This window comes from Sinocyclocheilus anshuiensis, unplaced genomic scaffold (genome assembly GCF_001515605.1).
Source record: "Sinocyclocheilus anshuiensis isolate Anshui unplaced genomic scaffold, SAMN03320099.WGS_v1.1 scaffold4080, whole genome shotgun sequence".
In the NCBI taxonomy this organism is placed as follows: Eukaryota; Metazoa; Chordata; class Actinopteri; order Cypriniformes; family Cyprinidae; genus Sinocyclocheilus; species Sinocyclocheilus anshuiensis.
Genome location: NW_015538295.1, coordinates 21,387 through 29,243, shown reverse-complemented (window position 1 = coordinate 29,243; position 7,857 = coordinate 21,387). Strand labels below are relative to the sequence as shown.

General features: G+C 38.4%; 1 pseudogene; it reads right to left on the bottom strand.

Annotated features, from left to right (window-relative positions):
- The window catches only part of LOC107683749 (protein NLRC3-like), a 38,256-nt pseudogene that overhangs the window by 29,163 nt on the left and 1,236 nt on the right, over nucleotides 1-7,857 (bottom strand).

The following is a 7,857-nucleotide window of genomic DNA, read 5'->3' as shown; positions in this document are numbered from 1 at the left end:
TGCAATTTACGAAATTATATTTGATTTTTATGAGTTAATTTAGACGTAATGCACATTTTTTTATAGACAGTTATTTCCTTGTGTTGACAATTTAAATGCGCTGCATTATTTTGCTGATTGCGTCCTCCTGTGGCCTCGGGAGACAAGACAAAAGTTTCCTTACAACCTATTTAATCTGCATATAAAACATTAGAAATTAGATATTTAATCTTTATTTTGTGTTTGATTGTTAAAACAACAACAACAAAAACATATTTGTTTGTCTCAATAAATTGGGTTAATTTAAAAATACGGTGGTTAAATTATTATTTTTTTATATTGCTCTTTATTTGAAAAAAGGTAATAAAACATTATCGATACCGAACGATATGAAACATTATATCGTTGATAATTTTTTTAGCTATATCGCCCAACCCTAGTGCAAGTGATTGAGGGTCAAGTGTGTGTGTTTTTTTTTTAAATAAGAAAGAAGACAAATAGATAAAATAAAATTAGAATAGAGTGTGTTAGAGTTAGAGGGTCAAATAAAGATGGAAGAGATGTGTTTTTAGCTGTTTCTTGAAGATGGCTAAGGACTCAGTTGCTCGAATTGATTTTGGCAGGTCATTCCACTAGGAATGAACAGTTAATGAAAAAGTCAGTGAACAGTGAAAGTGATTTTGTTTTTGTTTTTTTTCTTTCCGGTACTATAGTTCGGAGGTCTCTTTTGGCCTTTTTTTAACGAAATAAAAATAACTCTTTTATTTATTTAGAATCAGAATTTTATAAAATTTGTATTTTAATTTTTATAATTTTAATTTTATTAATCAAAATACAACGCCCACAATATGTTATAACGGGGCTGCCAACACTGAAACTCCGAAAGCGTGCATGTTAAGGGGTAAGCTGAGATATAGCACAAATGTCTTCATCTTTTTGCAACAAAACTTTATAATTTTGTTGCAAATGATTTAAGAATTCATAGTGCTAAATCTCAGCTTAATTAAATATAATTTTACTGTATACACTTTAAAAAATTCTGTAAAATATTATTATATACGTTACATGGTTTATTTTGATAGGTGAACTGTCTGTATTGTTAAGGGAAAGCACCTCTGCAGCGCGTGTTAGCAAACTAGAGAAAGACACAGTCGTTTCTGCTTGCCTCAATAAATTGCTTTTTTCTGCACTAAACAAGTGAATTTTGCCAAGATATTTTCAGACATGATAGATCACGTCCCAGCGTGAATTCCGACGGACTTTCCTAGATTGCATCACATTTAGATGAATAATTAGTGAAGATTAAATGTGACAATGCTATATTATTATTGCCATTAATAATACCAGTAATTTATTTCATTATTTTATCTTCATTCATAAGTGAAAATGTCTCAGTTCCAATGGTGTAGACCATCCTTTTGCTGCAGCTGCTGGTGATTTAATAAACGAGTTTCACAAGTCACTGGGTTGTGTTTACCGAGGTGATAACAGGCATTTTACTCGACTATCTACTGTGTTAAAAAGGCGTGTTGTGACTCCTTTAAGATTCTGGACTGTTATTTAGGAGAAAATCTCTCATTTAATAGCGTTTATTTTAAAGTTGCCAGATTCATTATTAAATATGATACTTTAGTTAAAGATTAAACACTCACAGAGCTTTTCTGCAGTTGATCACAGCTGGTATCAGTCTTCTTCTCCCCTCATTTGATGTGTTGTATTTCATGGGTTCCAGCTCATCCAGTGGCTCCTCTGACATCTCAAGCATGTAGGCGATTGTTGAGCAGTGAGCAGGAGAGAGTTTCTTCTCTGAGTGTTTGTCTGATTTCACAAACTCCTGAACCTCTCTGGACAGAGTCTGATCTTTCACTTCCAGCAAACAGAGGAACAGATTGATGGATTGACCAGCTGAGAGACGATAACTATCATGTGCATCTTTGATCATCTCTTTAATGTCCTGTGTGGTTTCTCTGATGCTCTCTGATCTGTTCTCTGTGTGTGTCAGTAGATCCTGTAAGAGTCTCTGATTGGACTCCAGTGAGATGCCCAGCAGGAACCGCAGGAACAGATCCAGACGTCCATTCTTACTCTGGAGTGCTTTATTTACTGCTGATCTTAGTAGATTATACAGAGAGACTTTAAATCTGTAAGATCTGAATTCATGCAGAAAAAACTGCAGTGGCTCCATGCTCTTCATTAAATAGCAGTAAATTACATAGAAAGCAGCTAGAAACTATTGTCTTGATGCTATTTGAGCTGTTCTCTGTACGTGTCAGTAGATCCTGTAAGAGTCTCTGATTGGACTCCAGTGAGATGCCCATCAGGAACCGCAGGAACAGATCCAGGTGTCCAATTTTACTTTCTAAGGCTTTATCTACTGCACCTTAATGCAAATTGTGCATTAAATCGAAAACCTTCAGGGCTTTCATTGTGCTGCTTAAATAGCGGTAAAACACATAGAAAGCAGCGAGAAACTCCTGAAAGCTCAGATGAATGAAGCTGTAGACTTTCCTCTGATGAAGCACATTTTCCTCCTTAAAGATCTCAGTGTGAATCCCAGAATACACTGAGGCGTCAGTGATGTCTATGCCGCTCTCAATCAGGTCCTCCTCATAGAACATCACATTGCCCTTCATCAGCTGTTTGAAAGCCACGTCAGCAAGTTTTACAATCACTTCTCTGTTGGACTTCAGGAGTTTCTCTGGATCACTCTCTCCATACTTCTGGTTCCTCATGTTGATCTGAATCAGCAGAAAGTGGATGTACATTTCAGTCAGAGTTTGAGGGATTTCTGCACTCAGATCTTCTTTCAAGAGCTTCTGCAGCACAGTGGATGAGATCCAGCAGAAGACGGGGATGTGGCACATGATGTGGAGGCTTCTTGCTCTTCTGATGTGTGAGATGATTCTGCTGGCTTGATGCTGGTCACTGATTCTCTTCCTGAAATATTCCTCCTTCTGAGGCTCATTGAATCCCTGAATTTCTGTCAGACGGTTGATGTATTTGGAGAGGATCTGATTGGCTGCTGCTGGTCTGGAGGTGATCCAGATGAGAGCAGAGGGAAGCAGCTCTCCTTTCATGAGGTTTGACATCAACACACCTACTGATGAAGTCTCAGTCACATCACACACTTTCTGAGCGTCTGAAAACATCAGTGTGATTTTGTTTTCATCCAGGCCGTCAAAGATGAACACAACTTTACACTCCTCATAAATCTTTGAGTCGAGATGTTGAAGTTCAGGATGAAAGTCCAGCACAAGACTGTGAAGACTGTGTTGATGATCTTGAATCAGGTTCAGCTCTCGAAATGGAAGCACAAACATGAAATCTACATCCTGATTGGCTTTTCCCTCGGCCCAGTCCAGAATGAACTTCTGCACAGAGACGGTTTTTCCGATTCCAGCGATGCCTTTAGTAAGAACAGTCTTGATTTGGTCTTTCTCCTCACATCCTGCTTCAGCTGAGGCTTTAAAGATGTCATTGCAGTACATTGGAGTGTCTTGTGAGTGTTGTGTTCTGGCTGTTTTCTCCATCTGTAAAACCTCATGTTCTTCATTCACTGCTTCACTCTCTCCCTCTATGATGTAGAGCTGTGTGTAGATCCTGTTCAGGAGGCTTTCATTCTCCTGGAGTTTCAGTCCCTCGAATAATCTCTCATACTTGTTCCTCATGCTGGTTTTGTGCTGGTCTTTGACTCTCTGTAGTTCATCATTCACTGGTTGAACATGTTTTTTCAGGGACGCTGTAACGCTTGTGTTGTTCAGACAGAAGACAGAGGCAGCTCCTCGAGAGATGCTTCTATCTCGATATGCTCTGCTGACATATCAGAAGAATTACAGATAAAACATATCTAAAAGTAAAGGATGTATAAAAATCTAAATCTGTAGAAATGTCAGTCTAGTATTTTCTGTATAATTTAAGTTTATCTGTGAAGTGAAAAGTGAAAGTAAAGTGAAAAGTGAAAGTGAAGTGACGTGTGGCCAAGTATGGTGACACATACTCAGAATTTGTGCTCTGCATTTAACCCATCCAAGTGCACACACACACAGTAGTGAACACACACCCGAAGTAGTAAATAATACTATAATATAATGTGTGTAAATGTAGGAGCACATGTGCTCATTGTGTCAAGTCCTGTCTGTGTGCATTGAGTTAGAGGTCTGTGCAGGACTGTTTTTTTAGTCCCTCTCCCGCGAGGTTATATTCCGCACACACCCGCTCCACATATATATTTACTCTTTGTTCACCCGCTGTCCGCTTAGAATAATTTTCTTCCTGGCCCGACCGTTCTAAATTTAGATCTGAATCACACATGCACAGTATCATCCGCTCAACGGTTCTCAAATCGGACGTGTCCGAAAGAAACGGTTCTCGGTTAAATGTACCGGTGATCCGAAAACCGATGCAACCGGTTCTTGACTCGAGAACGAGAACTGCTCCAGCAGTGGATAGCCTAACAGATACTAGCAGTTTAATACTCAACTACGTTAATAAACACAAAACTATTTAGCGTATTTACAGATGAAACTGACCTGCACTTGAAGCCCTGAACAGGTCAGTGATGTTGCTACATTTCACTGCTTCTTCTGTCCACTTTCTCTCTTTCATCGAGTCCCGCGCATCGGTTCTGTTCGGAACCGTTTGACGGAAGCACGGAACAGACGTGAGCCGATTCGTGTAGCGCAGTGCTGACAGTCAAGACTAACCGATTTATGATTTATTATTGAATGAAAAAATCGGAAATGATCACTTTGGTACATTGAGATGGCATAAATATAAAATATGAATAATAATAATAATAACTAAAAAAAAAAAAAAACAGGGCAGCGGGCCAAATCAGCCGCCAGGCAACCGGGAATTCTCACGGTGCTCCTGATGGCCAGTCCAGGCCTGTTTGTGACTACTAGCTAGTTCGTTTCCACAATAAAACATCATACTATGGTGGTTAATTAGCGAGTTACGCCATTGTTCGGGAAACACACCCCTGGTCGGGTCCCCCAGGAGAGCCGTGGGAATGCGGACCTCTACATTGAGTGTTTTTTACTCCCATTAATCAGTTCAATCATCACTTCATGTTTATCCTCACCTGGGGTCAGAGGTCACCGGATCATTACTGAATTTAGGAGGATCATACTGCATGGATCTGTCACTCTTCAGAGACACATAGCTGGGATCTGGAGATGAAGATCTCTTCCTCTTCCTTGTCCTGAAGATCCTTATAAACACACAGAAATCAATCTTCTTAAAAATCTTTAAAATAATGGTCAGTGAGTGTGATTATCAATTAGTTGTGTCTGAACGCTGAACACAGAAACCATCCGTCAGTCACATCACTTTATATCAGTGAATAACACATTTCTATGGACAAAACACATGGAAAACAGCTGCTGTGGGAAAGATGCAGGAGCAAGTCGTCTAAAACATCAGAACGCTTATATTCAGCTCTTCAGACGAAAGCACAAGCGTTTACTGCGGTTTGTCCTGTTGTGCTTTGACAGACGCGTCTGCTGTTTTATGACGTGTTCTCCTCAGTGCAGAGCTTACATACGGTTAAATCCTTCACTGTGAATGTTAGAAAGTATTTCTGTTTTGAAATCTCCATTAAACTGCACAGACGTCAGTGAAGGAGCGCCGGAGAACACATGCAATGTCAAGCACGTGACGCGCAGCAGAACAGGAGCACAATAACTCTGACTCTTTTACTGAAATATTTCTACATAATAATTTCATGAGAATATTTCATTAGAACTTAAATGTAGGTTTAGAGTTGGTAATGGTATTTTTATTTGAGCAGTAACAGTAACTGTTGGAGCAGCAGAATATAATTTATATGTTCAAATGAGAGAATGTGTCTTTTTAAACCTTGTGCAAGTTAATATTTTGTGCTTTCCTTTTTGTTTATCATTTTTAATTTAGTCATTTATCTTCTGCTTTTAAAAGTAAACAATCAGTTATTTTTTTGTTTAGAATGTAATGCTTATATTTTTACCCTTTTTTGCACATAAAGAGGAATAACATGTTTTATAATGATTACAATTTATTACTTTTTAATTTAAAAACATGTATAAATGTCAATAATGAGTCATTTTTAAACTGTTTCATCTGATGACTCAAAGAAATAATCAGCAGATGAATCAGTTCTGAAAATAATGGTTAGCTGCAGCTGTATTTGTAAGTCAGTGTGTGGTTCACTAAGCAGACTCTTGGTCTGGTTTGTGGATCAGTGTGTGACTCCTGTCTGAATCTGCTGCTGTCGCTCAGTGTGTGTTTTCTCTGATTGAACATGCTGAAGCAGCACTTGGCTCGTAAAGCGTCTGAGAAATGATGTTCTGTGATCCGGTGATTGTTCGCGCTGGTCAGTGTTTATCAGTGCAGCGTGAATTGATCTTAACACTGGATTATATCTCACCTGGGTTCAGAGGTCACTGAATCATCACTGAGGTCAAGAGGAAGACCCCTGGATACATCACTTTTCAGAGACACACAGCTGTGATCAGCAGATGAAGATCTCTCACTGCTCTCTCTGTTCTCCATAATGAGAAACTGACTTCACACCTGCATATGGAAACATAAGAGAACAAATGACACATAATATTGTGATTATTATTTCAGTAATTGCAGTGAAAACAAATCTTAACGCTACACACACAATGAGATTCAAGAGAATGTGGAGCTTCAGACTGCAGCAGTTTGTGGAGGATCATTTTCTTATGAATCCACAAAGTGATGCTTTACTGACTGCAGTGAAGAAAATCTGAAGAGTGATCCTCTTGAGCATCGTCAGTATCTGAGCTCACTGATACTCTTGTGTCTTACTGAACATATCTCCCTTCAGCAGCAGGAGAAAAGCATGAATCTGTTCAGAGCTTGATGTGTTTCTGCTGCTGTACCGTGACGTCACTGACACATATCAACTAACTGATCATCACATCTGATGATGATTATTTTCAGAGCTGATGTTTCATTGTTGAAGCGCTGCTGAAAACCCCTCAAATCTCAGATATGCAGATTATTATTTTTGTCAAATGTGTGATAGTTGCTCTTCCTCCAAAATGAGTTTCAATGTTTTCATCAAACAAACTAGATTATTAAAAAAAATAAATTAAAATTATGCTCACCCAAATTTCACCGTAATCATATTATTAGCACATTTTATTTATTTTTATAAATTTTTTTTAAGTGAAAAAAGGTGCCGGTGCCTCTTATTTGTATATTATATTTATTAGCCTATAGATAAATAAGTCAATTTATATGAGGCCAGCAATCATAATTCTTGAGATATCACACAGTATCATAACTGGAAAGAGACTGAGAGAGAGAGAGAAAGACAAACTGGGTGATATTTGATATCGGAAAAAGTGAAATTCTGCACGCTTATGCAAATGTTATTGTAATTCTTTTATTTTATTTTTTCCCCTACTAAAAGTTTAAAAGTTATCTCAGCGTCATCATTCAAATATCACAAACCAGACATTTTAATGAGGGTCTGTAGGGTTTTTATAGCAGAAATACATTTGTAAGTCAGAATCAAACTCGGTAAAGCTGATCTACAGAAGCTCGTGTTTTCTGTTTAAAGCACGTTGCGTATCGCGCTGCGTAAACATAAAACCATGTCTGCATTTGTGATCAGATAAACTACAAACAACAAGCGCTACTCTACACTGCTCAAAACTTGCGTTTGAATCATCAGAGGCAAATCCTTTAAATGTGTAAATGTACTTACAGGCTCAGAAGCACCAGACTGTCCTTAAAAAGTTGGAATTGCCCCACTTAGAAACAGCCTTTGTGCACAGCCTTCCCAGGATCAAGAAGCAGTCCTCCATAAAATGTGCTGCACACATCTGAATATTTGGGTTGAAGTGTTCTGGAACAGTGTTGTAA